Source organism: Anopheles coluzzii, chromosome 2, assembly GCF_943734685.1.
Source record: "Anopheles coluzzii chromosome 2, AcolN3, whole genome shotgun sequence".
NCBI classification, from domain to species: Eukaryota; Metazoa; Arthropoda; class Insecta; order Diptera; family Culicidae; genus Anopheles; species Anopheles coluzzii.
The window spans coordinates 13,955,382-13,973,292 of NC_064670.1; the positions used below are offsets into that span (position 1 = coordinate 13,955,382).

Here is a 17,911-nt window from a genome sequence, read left to right on the forward strand (position 1 = left end):
GCCGTTTTCGTAAATTAACGTTTCAATACAAACTGACACATCTGACACACACACACGGCGCGGTCTCGCCAGTACCACAGAGGGTTGACCAACCTACGGCGGGCGGATTCAGCTTTTCGGGTCGTCCACGTAGCAGTAGTAGCTACTGCTTATGAACTAATTATAGTTACCCGCACCGTACTCCGCGCGGACTCGAGAGCGAGAGTGGACGATACTGATTCTGACACATATCTAGATTTTAGTCGCCATCCGCTCAAGTGGAACCAACCAATCGGTGTATGGGATGACCAAGAGGGGGGCGTCCTCTCGGTTTTCCCGAGTGGGTGTGCCGTGTGTCTAATGTCTTTCCAGCAGTTTGCAATAAACTTTGCTCGCATCGTAATGGAGCGCACTTGCAAAGTGGTCGCGTTCTTCGGTGCACGGTTTCGGCGTTCGAGGTTTGGCATATGCGTGGTTTGGGCCAAATGGTGTAACACAGGGTTCGGGGATGACCTATTTGGTGAAGAATGCCGGAATGCACATTGCAACTTTAAGTGAAAAATACTGCCGGAATGTTCAACGTAAACAACCTCTTTTAAAATGGGTTGTCAATTAGAAGGGAACTGTTTTACCCTGCACTGTTTTTCCGGAACAAACTTGTTGAAATCGCAGTACCTAGTATTTTTTATCGCTTATTTTCACATCAGTTATGGCCATTGAAAAAAGGCAAGATAAAAATATGGATTCGATCGATTCCAATTTATCTTTATAGTTCAAGGTTTCGCCGCTTACTCCACGCGTTCTAGCTCGATGGACTGAGCCCTTTCGGGCGGGTTTTCTCTCTCGATTTCGTTGGTCATGATCCAACAGTCGTTCAACAGGTGTCGATTTTGAAGCAGTTATTAATACACAGCCATCCCTTTAGTGGCAGCGCCAAAAAAGTGAATGGCCCTTTTTCCCCCATTTTCCCAACTGCTCCCCGTGTTCGTCCGATGGTCCGAGCTGCTGCTGCCCCTGTTACTTACTTCCGCCTGTCAAACACACGTTTTGGGGGACCGATGACTTTGGCCTCTACATTGGTACTGGTCTGGTGGGTTTGCACAGGGTGCTATTGGCTGCACTAGATTTCAGTTTTCCACGCGCGTACTTTCTTTCTAATGCTGCCGCCCGCGGACTGCTGCTGCTTGTGTGCGCGCGTGTATGTGTGAGGTGTTTAAAATTAAAAATAGTGCCCCCAATAGTGGTGTGGTGTCTGTTGTAAGTCGCCTAAAGACGCGTGTCAGTTGCAGTTTTCGTAATCGCATGGACCTTGAATGTTGCAGTGTCAGCAGCTAAATCGCACGCAGCAAACAAACAAACAAATGGGATGAACCCTTCTGATTCTAGCACAGCGCTTCTAGCTTCTATCATCGTGCAGCATAAAATTCACTTCCCATCGCCAACACAACATGGTGCATATTATTCTCGCCCGAAGTAACGAATGTCGAGGTAGAAAACCTTGGCTGTGGTTTTATGTTTGGCTTGTCCCCACCGGCAGTGAATGACTCATAAATAGTATTCGGCCCCTTTCTTTCCCGGCTACCGCGCGCGCGCACTTCCAGCATGATACGTTTGCGAGGGGGAGGCAGTGCCTTTCACACACCAAATTAATGAGACAATAATTTGGCAACAAAACGATACTGCTGGCGTCCGGTTATGAGTGGGCTATCACATTTCTTTTTTGATGTCGTAAAAATTTCATTCAGGACCTTTCCCCATGTCCCCTGTTTTTTTTTTGCTTCTTCTGCTCGGTGCTATAAAGTGCAACTGGGAAGTGCAGTTTTTGTTGAAGAATGAGTTGATAATTCGGCACCCTTTTGGCATTCATTTTCTCAAAATAAATAAAGCAAATAAAATAAACAAATTGCATCCTCATCTAGCCAGCCACTGCAAGTGGCGGAAATGTACAGAGTGAAAGAGAGAGAGAGAGAGAGAGAGAGAGGTAAGAAAGGAGTAGTATAAAATGAGAAGGGGGAGAGAGAGGAAAAAAATCGTAAACAGTCCGTTCAGCAGTTGTCAGGCCCAAAAGTGTGTGTAAGGCCCGCTCACAGACCGTTCGCAGACGAAAGACGATAAAAATAAATATTTTGCACAACAAACACACACACACACACACACACACACACATCCCCCAAATTTTGCACCCGACGTCGCCGCTTGAGGTATTGCGCTAGAGAGGGAGGAGGACAAGGGTTGGCTTGCCCTGTGTGGTTGGGTTGGGGTGCGCGCGCTAGCTAACTGTTTGCTTGTTGTTTTGGGCAAGTCGGGTTGAATAAGTGATTTCCCCAATTTTTGAGCGGGAAAGGGATACCAATTTCCGCCGTTTGAGGGGGGTGGGGGGGGGGAGGATTGTTGTGTGGCTTTTCGGTGGTGTGGTTTTGGTTTTTTGCTTCTTCTTCAACCGTCTGACCGGACCCGGACCGGACACAGAGGGTTGGCACGATTGCATCAGTGCATTGCATTTCGTGGAAAGTGCAACGGAACGAATCGTGCTGATCGAAGGGGAAATCGCGTGCCTGGGTGGGTTTCGATGAGTTTTCGATTAAAAAATGGGGGCTGGGGGATTTTGTTATATTTTTTTATTAATGAGCAAAAATGAAGGTAGAATCGGTTATATTTGAGGGTCTTCTTTCACATTGGTGCGGTGATGTGTGGCAATCGATACTGGACGGTTGCGTCTCGTTTACACCGGAAGTCGTCGGAGCAAAATGTGGTGCCGGTGGTTGTTGTTGGGCAATCGGCGTTTGACGATCACTGCCTGCCTGCATCGGCAACGGGTTGAAAGATGATATGCGCCCGATATGATAGGTGAAGACCTCAAAATTGCTCATTTTTTATGTCATGGTTTGTTGACTGTTCGCAGCTAAAACAAGGGCCAAGCAGGAATATTTTTTATATTTATATTGACATTACAAGTGAAACTATCTATGTTTACGCTTTAAGCTAGCTCTCGATGCTTTAATTTATCTGTTTTCATATAAATACCTCAGCCTGTTCGTTGCGCGCACACAGGCGAACTGCAGCGCAATTGTATGCTTATTTTCACAACCACTCACGCCTCGATTGCCCCGGTAAACGTGGGATGCTGGCCCCATCCTACACCCTACTACGGATACGGACCGACCCACTCAACGGTGCATTTGGCTTCCCAAGCCCCCGGTGGATTTATGAGCATCGCGTGGGGTTAATATGCGCTCAGGTTCAATTTTTTTGGAAAGTGCTGCATAAGAACGGCCCAACGCGGCTTTCGTAATCGGTCGGTATCTTCGAGGCCACTCTCGATACTAGCTAGCTAGCTCGTGGAACCTTGTCGCTTAGTGGAAAAAAGCCGACCCACCGGCCTGTTACATCTGTGTGTCAAACCCGTTCCGGGATCGAAGGCTAGGTTTGTTGGAAGCATCTTATCCGAACTTTCGCGAATATGCAATAAATGCGCCAACACAATCCCTTGCAAGCCCTCGCTTCAATCACACACATAAATCTCCCGCAGGTGCTGTGCGCGTGATGTGATTTTGTGTGTTTTATTTTATAACACACACACAGAGTCATCGCACAACTTGTCGTTTTTGTGAAGCGTGTGTGGCAGGCATGGTCATGACAAGTTCACAAGTGGGGGTAGACTAGCCATTTCGCCAGGCCATTTGTGCACTCCATCAGCCGGCCATCAACCCGGCACCCGACTGGAAGGGGGAAAAGGGCAAAAAGGGGCCAGCTTGTTGGTGGTGGTGGTGGTGGAACGATGCATAAATGCATCGTTTGCAGGAAATTAATCCGTCTGCCTGAAAGTGTCCGAAAAGATTTGATTCCGGGAATGTTGATGGCGGCTACACGGAGGCTGGAGCAACAGGAAGGCAGAAACAGATGGAATTTTAATCGATTCTCGGCCGTCGACTTAAGGAATGGCACAAATTAAATGCATTGCAATCGGAGGGAGGGGATGCTGGGGTGTATAGCGGGAAAAAGAGACGACACCTGGGCGGATGGACGTACGCAGGGATCCAACAGCCAACAGGCAGCAGATGAGGGAGAGAGAAAATCACTTTTTCGTCGCAGTTCGTCGGTGCATATGGTCATGGGGGCAGATTTAGATTGCTGAAAGTGTTTTACCTTTCAGCGCTCGATTCACAATTAACCATACATCCGAAATGATATGGGAATCCTTCGGGTTTTGAGTTCTTAGCTTCTTCAGCTTCAGCTCTTCCCGCTCAGATCTCGTGGACGTGTGTGTCGCTCCTTCCGGGCATGTCTTACGCCTTGCGCCCTTGTCACTTGCCCGAACGAAACGAAACGTGGCCATTACGTATGATATTTCCATTTCGTACGAATTCTGTATTTGCATTTGCAGTATGCTATACGCTGCTCGCATCGTATCGCTTGGGCCGGATCGGGAAGAATTCCAGTGGTTTGGCTTTTTCTTTTCCCTTCTTTTGTGTTTGTTTTGTTCACGGTGTACAAATCCACTGGTGCTGCTCTGCTCTCTGTGTCTTAATTGCTTTCGAAAGGTGCATTTTGGACTGGTGGAATGAGCTCTCTTATGCATTTTTAATCGCCATTCTCTGCCTTCTCGATCCGTTTGGGGCGGGCTGGATGTGTCTGTATGTGTGCGCTTTAGCGTTTGCATAAAATACTTTATTGCAACATCAAGGGTGCATGCAGCATCCACGCCTACAATCAGTGTGATTGGTTTTCGGTTTTCAGTTTGACTTTTTGAAATTAAAGCTTGAAGTAAGGCAACAGTTTGTTGGCAGCGTTATGAGGAATGATTTATACATTTATTAAAGTTTTTTTTTAAATTATGGCACATTTAATTGATTCTGGTGACGGATTATCTTACTCTAAGTGCCAGCATAAAATGACCTTAAGCGAACCCTGATTTAAGTAGGATATTCAACATGACATAAACATATAGATTCCGTACATACTAAGCAGCTACTAATGGGCATCTATTTTATGGGTTGTTTTTCTTTCCAGATGATTGGCTGCTAATGAACTAAACAGGGAAAGGACGCGGCGAACGTTAGCAGCCCCCACAGCCATCGATAACTGTTCAGCTCCCGGGACTGTCCGCACTGGACGCACACTGCCCCAAAGCGTTGCACCTTTTTTTTGTTATTTTAGCGAACTTAAAAGACTACACACTCTGCTGTTTGGCTCAGAGTGTGGCCCTCCAGGACCAACAAGTCGAGCGAGCGAGCGAGACGGAACACAAAACTGAAGGTAAGTAAGTGCGGGATAATATTTATTACCAAACGGCAATGCCATCCCCACACAGTGGAAGCAAATCCATCGTACAAGATAATCCCATAAAACAAACCCCCTCTCTCCGTGCGATCAGCAGCACACACAACCGCGGCTCGCAAGGGTGGGAATGTTGGGTGGCAAGAATGTGAACACACACACACAGATCATTTCTCCTTTCTTGCACATATCTCTCGATTCAGTTTGATGGTTGTTGTTTTTTATTTCTTTACCCATTCGAAATCGCAAGATTTGTTTCTTCCTATCGATGAGAAAATGATCGCAGAAACAGAGCGGTGGAGACGGTGGACGCTCGACACACGCGCTTGAAACCCACCTGAAGGAAGGGATCAACAGGAAAGAGGGAAATGCATCCTGTGCGGTGGCGGATGGTTGGGTGGTGTGGCAAAGGGACGAAGGCAGCAGCAGCAAACAAGAGTGAGGCAGTGTGTGTGTGAGAGAGCGAGAGTATAATAAAATCAGCAAAAACCCTCCCAAGATCGGACCCGAGCATGGGGAGGGCGCTTGCGAAACGACCGAGCGAAGAAAAGTAAACATAAAATAATAATAAAAAATTATCCTCATTTTGCGTGGAATGCATGTTTCGCGCGACCACCGCGAATCGGCCGGGGCGGAGATCGTTCGCTTGTTGTGGCAGGATGAAAGGGTGGCCTACAGAAGGGAGGAGGGGGGGGGGGACGGTTGGCCACACTGTGGCTTGCACACTCCACTCCATTTTAATGGTGTTTTTTAGTACGCGCCCGGTGAACGAATTCACGATCGCGCATCGATCGCCCGATTTGTTTCCCCTCCCGCGATCGTTGGTTTTGCTTCTTGTGGTTTGTGCGATCCCGCGTACGGTTTGCAGGGGATGCAATGCGAGGGGAGTGGCGGGATGCCTCCGGTTTGTCGTTTGGCAAAGGGTGCGGATGTTGTACAGCATCGGTGACCTCTCTCTCTATCCCACCAACCGCACCGGCACTAAAGGACACGTTTAGTGGTGGCTCGCGCTTGCTCTGCATTGTTTGGGAGTGAACCCCGTGTGCAGCAGGAGCGTCTCGCTGCAGCCAATGTATGCAGCCACGTGTGTGTGTGAGTGTATGTATTGAGCGTCCTTGTGCGGTTGTTCCTAGTGCAACGATCGATCAGCTTGCCAGATCCGCAAAGTGCGATAAGCAGGCGGCAAAAGGGAGAGGGAGCAAGACGCCGGCTTTCGGCTGAACATCTCGAGGTGAACGCAAGATCATGGCCACTGCTCCGCACTCATCGTTGTCGGCCCGATCGCATCGCCGATCTGCACTCCGAGCGTGCATGCGTAAATTGATTACGGTGTATTATTTATTTAGTGGTACGGTTAAAGGGCGCCCACTACTGATGGAGGGGGGGGGAGGGAAGAGGGTAGTTTTCCGATCGATCGATACAGCCCGCAAGTAGTAATCGGGCGCAGATCGGATGAAGGGGGGAAATGTAATCTTTCCTGGAAGTGAAACAACAAACTGCAACAATTAGCATCGCAAGCAAACAGACGAGTTATGATTTGCAAAACCAACTACCATTTAGTATGGGCCTTTGTTTGTATTTACTTCGGTGGAGGGTTTTTGGAATCAAACATCCCGAGATTTATGAAGAAGATACTCTGTTTATTGTTTAATCAACACAAACAAGCTAATAAACATAATAATATAGCTAAGAACAACACTGTTACAATAAATTTGCTGTTAAAAGAGTAACTTTGTACTGCCTGTAGTATAACTTTAGGCGCATTTGGTCCTTATTTGCACTTCCAAACGCCTAAAGTAATGCAATCTGCGTGACAATCAATCAATTTACCAACCGCATGACACTTGTCTCCCACATCAACAATCATGCACCAACGGTTACTGGCGTTGCTATTTATTACGCTTCAACATTCAATCAAAGTCCACACACTGTCGATAACGCAGCGATTGTACAATACCCGCTGCCTGTCTGTCCCATCCACTCCGGCGCAACATCCGGTTAGTGGCAGATAGTTTTTCGCTGTCACCCCCGTGTGGCACCCCATTCCAGGCGAGTGCCATAAACACACTCCTGCCAAAGTGTGAAGTGTGGTGGCGGTGTGAAGTGTTCCCCCAAAGCTCGTCGACTCGCCGTTCAATTGCGGCCCGTTTAAGGCGCGGCGAGTCGGATGCAACTCCATCCCGAAAAGTGTCAAGCCCCTTAATAGACCGGCTTAATGCCGGGTACGGTTTGCAAAAATTTGCACATTTCGCACATGCCGCCGAGTGTGCCGCTGCAGGGCGCGCGAGCTGTCAATCAGCTGGCCCGATGCGACAAAGTGCGCGCTCATCGTCACGTTCGGCAAGCCGCGTTGATGCACGAGTTGTGATGCAACGTCAATATGATATGCTCTTTATTGGTTGGTGTAGAAATGTCCGGAGGTGTCTAAGGTTTGAGGTTGAGTAGTGTTTCAAAAACTTCTTGCTTTTTTATGAATATTGTACATGAAACTTTGTGACAAAATGCTGCAAACCTGATCAACAGTGGTGGACGATTTCGTATCAATTTGCCTGCAACGGTAAGGAGAAGGAAAAAAGACACATTCACCGTTTTTTTTCTTGTTTCTTCTTCGCTTTTGGGGTCGAAACTGTCACGACTGGTGCGCACTGGTACCACCACCGACGGTTCGACATTATCATCCCACCAAGATCTGAAAGCCATTCGTCTTACAGGATGACCAGCGGGAGGGAAGAGTGGACTCGGAGAGGGGCCGAATCCCAAGGCCTGTGTCGCGAACGGATAAATCACGCCCGCAGAGACGAAAAGGACGACGATGACGACGACGACGACGGTGTGTTCCTGCCACGTTTATGCAGGTTGCAACCGGGCCCCCGTGGGATGCCGGGGATGATTAAAACATTTTTGCATTGGTGGGAGTCGTTGTCAAGATTTTGTGCGAACATTGTGTTCCCGCAAGCCGGCAAGAGCTTAGTCTTTGCGCACAAAAAAGCAGCATCAGCTAAGACGATGGTTAAGATTTCGGACGCGCAAGATATTTCGTTGGACGCAAGCTAAAGGCGGAACTTTTCGCGGCCGTGGGTTGTTAGCCGTGCGCGTCTGGAATGTGCACCGCTGGCTTTCACAGTTCGCGAGCGGGCGAAGGAGTTTGGTATTTTTATTCACCCCGTTGCGCCTATCATCATGCCCGTTGTCCCAAACCGGTTGCGAGCGAGATCAGCGCACGGTAATCACCACAACGGCCACGACTTTCGAACGCGACCAGCGATCGATTCGGGCTCTCTGCTGGTTGGATTGATCTGACCGCGGGTGTCTGCTTGCTGCTCCCTGATCTGCATTCTGCGGCACAGTTCGGGTGGGTTAATCTCGGGGCTCTCCCTATCTCTCTCTTTCTCTTTCTGCGGGGACACTTTACCGGGTGACATTCCTTGGATGGAGGTGATGGTGGTGCTGGTGGTTTGTTCTGCGAATAAGTCCACTGTCCAGTGCCTCTGGAGAAGAAGTACACCGGCAGCTTGTCGTCCCATTTATATTGAGCTCGGTTTTTTGTTGTTTTGCTTCGAAACCAAATTCGCAACTCTCGAAAGATTGATTTGGATATCTGCTGCAGCACGAGCGAGATAGCAGCCAACTCCAATGAGAACAAGTGTTTGTCGCGCCCAAAACTATAAAGCAAAGGACAGCACAGAAAGATATGGAAGCTGTTTTTTATGAAAATCGGATCTTGTCTTAGAGATTACGAGGAACACCGAAAAAATGGCGAGCAATATCTCCTGCTGGAAGGGAAAGTACAGCCGGCGGCATACGGCATTCGCCGATTGGGCGCGTAGGTTCGGAAGGCTTCTGATGCCTGCAATGGGATATTAATCGCTGTGGAAGCGATTAAGTGCAGAGGGTGTGCACGCTTGGAGGGAAGCAAATTTGGATTTAATTTCGCCAATAATTCTTCGTTTCGTTTAAGGTTTTGTTGTTGTGCGTGTGCTGATCGAGTGTCCGGATAGGAGAGTTGCTGCAGTTGCTGCGTGCAAAGGTGGGCGCGCGGGAGCTGCGGCAAAGTTGGAGACTGTCAATTTATTTTGATTTATCATGAAATTCAGAACAAGCTCCTTTTGGTCGGCGGGAGCCTTTGGGTGATGGAGTGGTCGTCCTGTTGCTCGGAGAACTCAACCATGGAGACCACCTTCTTGGATGGTTCTTCGTCTCTCGCGCTCCTCTCTCCTTTCGGTGCAGATGCCTTTCAAGGATCCAACCCAAGTCGGATAAATCCTGCTCGTTAACTTTCCCCATTGAAGGCTTTTGGCGGTATGGCTCCCACGGGGGGGTTGGTGGAAGTGGAAGGTTTGGGGAGCTATCAAAATGAAATATATCTTGGAAAGAAAATTTACAAAAAAAACAAGCGCTCTTTTGCAAAGAATGTGACATGCACGACCGTGGGAATTTGTCATCGGAGAAGTTTACTGGCAACACCCGATGGGGAGGGGGGAGATTCACATTCATCAGCGTGTCCTCGGCCTGGGAATGAAGGGGCCCGGTAGAGGAATGGTCGTCGGGCAAAAATTGTGGCCCGCCGCTAAACGATAATTCATTTCCGCGGCTCGGACTCGGGAATGTTAATTTGCACGCGCGATTTGTGCAAACTTTGAGGAGAGAAAATAAAGAAAAGAAAGTCCAGTTCCCGGAGGCGCTCTTGGCCTTCCCCGCCACGCGACAAGTAAATTGGGTACGGAAAAGTTTTCCTTCGCGAAACGAATGCCCGATGGGTAGGGAGTGGTTGAATTGGTGACATACACCGAGGGCAAACACTTGAGCCAAGGAAATTGGATAAGCTGTCGCCCTTGAGGAAGGTCTGAGAGTGGCTGTGGCAGTGTCTTCCGCGCCCCAGTTCGCTCTTTTGTAATGGAGATGGATGGGAAAATTGGTGCATTACATACAGAAGAGGCTGAAACACATCCTTCCTTGTTCGGGGGGGTTTAAAGCTGGCTTAACTTGTAGGTTAAAAATGTAGGCCTTTTAGCGGCTTTGCACCTTGCTGTATGCTTGGGATTTTCCAAACGAATTCCGCAACCAAACCGGCATTACCTGCATGGATGGATGAAGTGTGTGGAAATTCAATCCGTGTACCTGTGGAGGGTCGTGGATAAGGAAGGGTTCAGTGTCACCGCTCCCCGTGTAGAGCATCCTGCTCTGTGCCCATCACTAAAGCCCTTCACCTCGTTTAGACACAAGTGTTGTTTGGAGCATGCCATGGATGAAGAAGTATTCAAAGGAGAGAGAAAGAGAGAGAAAACGAGAGCGACCTAAACCGGAACGCAAAACAACACCCTTCCAGGTGAGCGTCGTCGCTTTCCAGAAGGGAAAAGACGGCAGATGCAGCTGGCGGAAACTGTAACTGACCCCGATTGCCCGGTGCAAGGGAAGCATGAGAAGGCATAAATCTGGTGCAGACAAGCTTCGCACGTAATCGGCCAGGTAGCACGGAATGTTTGGTGCCGGCCACTGCCTGTGTGTGTGTGTGTGTCTGTGTGCGCGTCTATCTGCGCGCTCTCGTTTCCACATTTCGACGCCATGAATCAGCGCGAACTTTTCCGCGGCACAGATTAGGCTCCAGGGCTTTTAGGCTGGAGGCTTTGGCAGTGCGTGAACCGATCGGATCGGTTTCGGTTGCATCGAACCTAGCCAGTTGCATCGAGCGCGTATTCCATTATCGTTTGTGCAGCATTTTTTGTCTGGGATTTTGCTGAACCAGAACGAATCTAGCGGTTGTGTGGTGGGTGGTGATGGGTGAATCGCCAGCGAAACAACAAAACCACCATCACCACCCGGTTCAAGCTGGTCGAAGGAATGTGCTTTACGACCTGAACTGAAATGCTGTTTTTACGGGGGCACGATAGATCGAGCTTTTGCACCAGAGCACGGCCGTTGAATCATGCACGGTTTTGCTGCAGAAGGAGGCAAATAAAAAGGGCTGCAGTCGGGATTAAATAAAAAAAAATATCAACCAAATCGGTAGAAACCGCCTGACAAAAGCTGGATAGTGGAGGTGGTATGCTGATTGGTGAGGGTGGTTGTGGGTGGTAAAATGAAAAATTGTCAGTACAGAAGGCTTGATGCCTGAGCCTGGCCTCTAGCCACTGCTAGGGTGGGAAGGTAGAAGCAAATAAAAATTAAAAAGTCTCCTAGTAAGTGGTCCTCCCCAGAACGGGGGGGAGGGCCGTTGTCGCATTGCGATGAACGTGTTAGTGTGGTTTGCAGTCCTTTCCGACAATGCTGGAGAGAGTTTCTGCAGAGCTTTGGGAATGTTTATTTTCCTACTTTTGATCGCTAGCTAGAGAAGCTACTGACTTGACTTTACGATGCATTGAAAGCATCGAGTAAAGGTAATTAATTTGAGCTGTTAAAGTGAAGGCTTTTTAGCGCCAAAAGGTATGCAAACTGCACAACAAAAACAAGCGTTTAACAGTTTTTTACCCACAATCGGTGTCTATTGAGTAAGAGTAAGCTATGAGCTTGATATTTTAATTAGGCACTGCTTTATCGATCTGAAATGCTTCCTTTTCACGCCTAAAAACTCCCAACATTAAATGCCATCATTCACCTTCAAACCCTTTTAAGAATGCTTATTAATTTGTGTTTCTTGATCAGCCTTTTCCCACCTGATATCTTATCATGCAGCGAAGTTGTATCATTTGTATCTAGTAGAGCAGGTGGAGGGAGTGTATTTCCTTCGGTTTCGCATTTTTCTCGTCTTGAAAGCTTTCCTTGAATTCATTACAAGGAATGTCCCGCGTCCCAATGGCGCTGGCGGAAGCTGGGGCAAAAACTCTTCAATAAATTATTCACCTAGTGGCCGTCGTTTGAAACCACTCGCACAATCGATCGATTGTGGGAGCAACTTTGTTAATTTGATTTTCTTCTTTGCTGCTTTTGCTGTCATTTATTGCACCACAAACACACACACAGGCAGGCTCACCACAGGAAGTCTCTCGTTTTTTGCGCGCTGTGATACACAAACCACGCGCTGCGACAAGTGGTTCCGTTCGTAGCATCGTGCATCGCAGAAGAACCGAATGTTGACGCCGGGTTCGGTTGACACCCGAATGTGGCCATAAAACATTTGTCCGACCTTTCCGGCCGTTCGCTCACGCGTTTTGGGGGGGCGGGGGGAGGGGGAGGGGGGGGGGGAAATGGCTAAAATTTGACTCTCTTGCGGTCGTGAAGAAAATAAAAAAAGCCGTAAACCGCGTTCTCCGTCTGCTCTCTGAGCAACAGAGCAAAACAACGAAAAGCAGCGCCCGTCTTCCCACCAGTGTGTTCGGATCATTCTCGGCCTCCCGACCGAAGCACACATTCCAACGCAGCAACAGGTTGTTGCGCTGTTGTGTCACGGTGCTGCGTTCGCGCCGTGCCAATGGCGTACCGCGGAGACGATGATGAGGCGCATATTCAAAAAACAAAAAAATGAGGAAAAGAGGAATAGAACCCCAAACCACCTTTGGAAAAAAAGGAGAGAAGAAACGTTCGCCCAAAAGTTGTGTCCAATCGATTTGCATAAATAAATATTGTAATTTAAATTTTATCAATTTATTATACCCTGCCGCCTGCGCCCGTCCTCTCCCCCCTCGGCCCTGGTGGGGCGATCGTTTCTTGAAACTACCCCCCCCCCCTTTTTTTGTGAGCGTAATTTTCGACTCTTTTCACCCTTTGTTCACCCCGCGCAGACTAACAGCTAATGTGGCACTGTTTTTTTTTTGCTGTCGCTCTCTGTTCTCTTCCTCGCCAGCATATATCCGCCTTCCTGTCCTGTGATGATGGTTGTCATTGGAGGTTTGCTGTTTTTTGAATGTGTTGCTCGATTCCACGATCATCTTAAACTGTTTTCGCGGGAGACTAATGTGTGCTGTTAGTGGTTCCCCACCGACCGTGGCCGTGCGCCGTTCGGGCGAGATTCCAATCATTCCGCCAATTTGCCTTGGCATCCAGTGGGATGGAAAGCAGGTGAGCCGAGGGGGTTTATTATCGATTCTGTGGGGTGGAAAAAAGGCCACCTGAAACACGATTAGTCACACAGAACCGTGCTCAGAGAGAGAGCCTCTTCTCACGGTATGCCGTGGTCGCGGGCTGAGTCACTGCGCCAGTGCGACACGATCCTCCTATGATCCTTGGAGATTTTGTTGTTGTGCAGATCGTGTGCGCTGATCGCTGCAACCTAAATTAGGACCCCCCCCTCCTCCCCTCTCCCCCTTTATTTTCGCCAAAAGTGGGGTTGGGTTGTTTTTTTACTAATGGTTTCGTACGTTCGCTTCTTCTGGGCGGTTTGGTGGTTTGAAAGTTGAATTGAAGTATGTGTTTTTTGTTGCTGTTGTTGTTGCGTCCCATCCATCGCTTCATCATGTTTCATTTTCGGGGGGAGGAGAGAGCTTTCATGTTTTCTCCCTCTCTCTCTCTCTCTCTCTCTCTCTCTCCCTTGGCTGGTTTTAAGTTTGGTTACACTTGACGGATTCTAACCAGCCCGGCTCATGGGTCGCTCGTTTAGCGATCGGGACACAATGATTCTTCTCATTTATTATCATGTTGTGCCAATCGCCATGACCAGTTTGGTTTTTTGATGTTGTTGTTGGTTAACCGCCTTTTTGCTGCGTTCTGTGCGCCTCTGACTGTGCGCCTCAATCGTTTGACGGGCGATCGTTTAGTTTAGTGTTGTGGGGGGTAATATTTAAGGAAAAAAGGGAGAGCGAAGAAAATAAAACTATAATCATTTGCCCCCTTTTGCCTGATTCCCGGCTTGATCAGCATACACGCATCGTTTGTTTGACGCGTGTGTGTGTGTACCTCACATCCGAATAACTCGTTATAAGTGTTGAGGTATTGTTACCGCTTGTTTTATGCTGCTTCCTTAACGCGGTTTTTATCGAGGTTTATTTTGCTTGTTGTTGTTGTTATTCGTTATTTGAGGTGGAAAAGAACCTTGCCAACCACCCGCTGCTGATCAGGCGGGCAGGCTACCAGGACCAGGAGTCTCTACGTCCCCTTTCGACTTCTCTCGAACCCGCACGGGGCAGGTGGTTCATGAGCTCTCTCGCCCGCCTCAAATAACACAAGGCGCTCAAATAATAATCTGCCGCCCCTACGACTGCGGACTGTTTATTTCTTTGCAACCCCTCCAGCAGCAGGAGCAGACTAAAATCAATTAACATTCCGTGAGAATGCCAATGAATTGCTGCTAATGATGACCCTCCCGGTACGTTCGTGTCGGTGTCGCTGTGTGTCGAGATTACGGGTGGTTGGAAGCGGGCTCGGAGGAAGAAGAGGAGGCAGGTTTATGTTTTTATGATTATTTCCACCCGCGGTGGCCGTACCAGCTCCAGCGCTTATCCGCCGTCTTATCGACCAGTTTCCGATCGAACTTATAAGGATACTCAAATGAGGGTAATGGTGCAAGGGGAATTCACATTGAGGTTTTTGGGGAGCAACCTTTTGGCCAACAAATTGTGTGGTGGTCGGTTTGTTCGGAGGCCGCTGGAGAAGACGGTCTATGTGCAGACAGTAAACGCGGTGGGTGAAGTAAGTGAGGTCGGTGTTTTCCGGGGGCCCCGGTGCCGTGATTCCGGGCGGTCGATGAAATTTGTTGAACGAGTTCTCTTGAAATGAGGCAGCACCAGGCAGCCGGCTGGAATTGCAGGGAGCGGCCCTAGAGCAGCGCTTGTTTGTGTGTGTGTTTGGGCTGATCTGGAATCTCAGATTTCAGCTCGCGCGGTTTGATTAGATTGGTCGTTCTTGTGATTAATTCGCGATCCGAAAGGTTGCGATGATGGGAAGGAAACGTCAAAATTAGATTGTGAACAGTGTGGAGTGAGCGAAACCGGCGAGGTGTAGGTCGGTAAGAGTGACTGCTCGTTTGTCTGGGATGGCCGTCCGGCAATCATTAATTCGATTGGGCTAATTTTTACAACGTCAAATCATCCATCCACCAAGCGTAGGTTTGTGTTGTAGTTGTTTTGTTTTTTTGCTGTGTAAAAGAAACGATAATTAATGCTGTATGGCTGTGCTGGGATGGTGAACAAATGTGTCCTGATCGCGGTGACTTCATGGGAGTAAAGACGTATCAGATCCTTGATCAGATACATTGTAGGCTTTAGTTTGGACAGTTTCCAACAGAAAGGTTACATACGAATAACCTTTATTGAAGTTCTTTTTTTCCCTTTTGTCCCTTTTTGCGTAACAGTAACAAACCAGTAAAGTTCCCAAAATCATCGTTAAATACGCGTCACTGCACGGTCCCAAAAACCGACCGTAACTTTCTGAATCATTAAGGATCAGATTGTCTACTCAGTGGCGTAAAATAAAGCGAGCCGCAAATTGTCTCAGATTTGTCATAATTTCCCCGCATGATTGCAAAGTCTCGGTGAAATAAAAACGGTCTCTATGAACACCGATTCACTACCAGCCACGGGCAAATAGGTAATGTAATCTCATTAACGCTAGTAAAGCAACGCTCTAGCATCATAATGCCTATTGCGCTCGAAGAACGAATAAATGCCGAACACGGAACGCCGCTGCCGACCTTTAAAGGGGAAAATGGGGCGATTTTTCATAGCCCCCCCCCCCCCCCCCCGGCCCGTGGCGGCAACGGGACCGAGAACGAGTCTTAAAAGATGAATGCGTAGGGTCAAACCCGCACGGCCGGCCCCTGCGGTCGGCTTTTCGTCTAATGGTTCGTGTCTAATGTGATCTCTTTTACGATCAGCCAAAGGAAGCAGGCAGGGACCAACTGTACCATTCCTCAACATCACCATTTACAGTACAATTGTCGCAATTCGAGCTCCGTAGGGGTGGTTGTGTGTGGTTTGGCTGTGATGCTTCTGCCGCCTGATCGATTCCGCTCTTCATCGAAAAACGCTCTTTCCGAAATGGTTAAATTGATGGGGCGACGGTGATCGCAGGCAAGATCGCACGCGCACCCACTGGATCGTGCCGCCCGGCAAAGCGCGCAAAGGGGATGATAAATTTAAAAAGGGGTTAAAATGTGCAGTAATTAAAGCGTTCGATACGGATTGGCCATCGTACGCGGCACTACATCAGTAAGATTGATGAAACACGTTCGCGCGTTCGCACGCGCTCGCGCACGGCCCACCCGTGTGTGTGGGATGGAGTTCAAGATCGGGGCGATCAATTTTTAGTGAAGAAGGAACCTCTTTTTTTGGAAATTGGCAATCGCTCAACCGATGCGATGGCCGTCTAGGCGGCGAGTCTCCGAACAGACTTTGGCGCGGGAATATGGTTGATTGATTTCTTCACCATTAAGCTCTGTGTAGCGGTCGGTATGTATCGAACATAATCCTTCTCGATCATCCTCGCAGCTCTGGATCACAAGGTTAAAATATGTCAAATTGTGAACTATTTGGAGCAGCGTTCGGTTTCATTCTTGTGCAGTAAGATCCTAAAATGTTGGATGCACCTGTTCGCGACTAATCATGCGCTTTGGAATATTGGGTTGATAGAAAATTCAATCTCGCAGCATAATTTATGCACCATTTCGTGCGATTTGACACATGTTCATTGTGTGTGTATAAGAGAGAGAGAGAGATAAATTCGGAAACACACATCTTACTGTACGATCGAATAACAGTTAAAGGAACTGGAACGTAAAATACGCCTAATTTATACACCACCTTCCATCGGCCGCCGAATGCACACGATAGCACCTGCATACCCTTTAACGCTTAAATCGCAACTCGCACGACAGATCGAGCACTAAACCCACTTCGCCACCAACTCAGAAAGGAGGGATCGTCGGACGGTCGTTAATCTAAAATTAAAATAATTCGAAACCCCATTTTATAGGGCAGCTGCAGCGCACCGCAGAACAGGAAAGTCTTATAAAAAAAAGAACAAGATTATATTAAATAACGGAGACATACACACACACACACACACGCCAAACCGGCACAAGGGGAACCCCGTCCGCACCATCCGCTTCCATTGACGAGATTGTGGTTTATGGTTTTCAAAACATTGTCGTAAAATTATGCTGCTGTCTGTCTTATTTTGCCGCCCCGTGGTCGGTTCGGGTGTGTAAGTGTGTGTTTGTTCTTGTTGTTCTGTTGGTGCCGGCGTTCGATTCTCCACATCCTGTGCGTTTTTGAGCTGTATATTGGAACCACCATGGAAGCCGAACGCATTTTCTGCGCTGGGCGTTGTAAATGTTGATGTTTTTTACTCATTTTTTGTTCATTTTTTCCTCCTTTTCGTATCAATTTGTAAAGCCCAAAGAATGACCACGGAACAAACGACGGCAAGGGACCGATTATGGCTTCATAACGAATAATAAACGCTTGTGCTCCATAAACTTTACTGCCCCCGGGGTCCCCGGACGGTGCAATAAACTTTGCCTTGGAGATGAAGGGAAGGCATCTTCTGGCATGGCTTCCTTTGATCGAGTTCATTCCAAGGGAATGAATTTGTAGTTTTAATTAGAAGGTGGTGCGCAGCCACAGAGGGGTGGCGTTGCTGAGAATGTTGAACCGAACGATGATTGATGGAGCAGTTCAGCTTATCAGTTCGAAGTTCAGTGGCTGACAAATTCTTTCCCCTGGCTTGGTGTATTTGAATAGAATAAATCTTTCTATTCTTGTTGAACAGTTTCGTCCCCCTAAAAGTG

General features: G+C 48.2%; 1 protein-coding gene across 11 annotated transcripts in view; it reads left to right on the forward strand.

Annotated features, from left to right (window-relative positions):
* LOC120961590 (interference hedgehog-like) overlaps positions 1-17,911 on the forward strand; it is an 82,513-nt gene that overhangs the window by 52,332 nt on the left and 12,270 nt on the right. For all 11 annotated transcript variants that reach the window (XM_040385410.2, XM_040385408.2, XM_040385411.2 and 8 more), the window contains exon 4: positions 4,990-5,235. The gene's annotated coding sequence lies outside the window, so the exon portion shown is untranslated. The remainder of the gene's footprint in view (positions 1-4,989; positions 5,236-17,911) is intronic.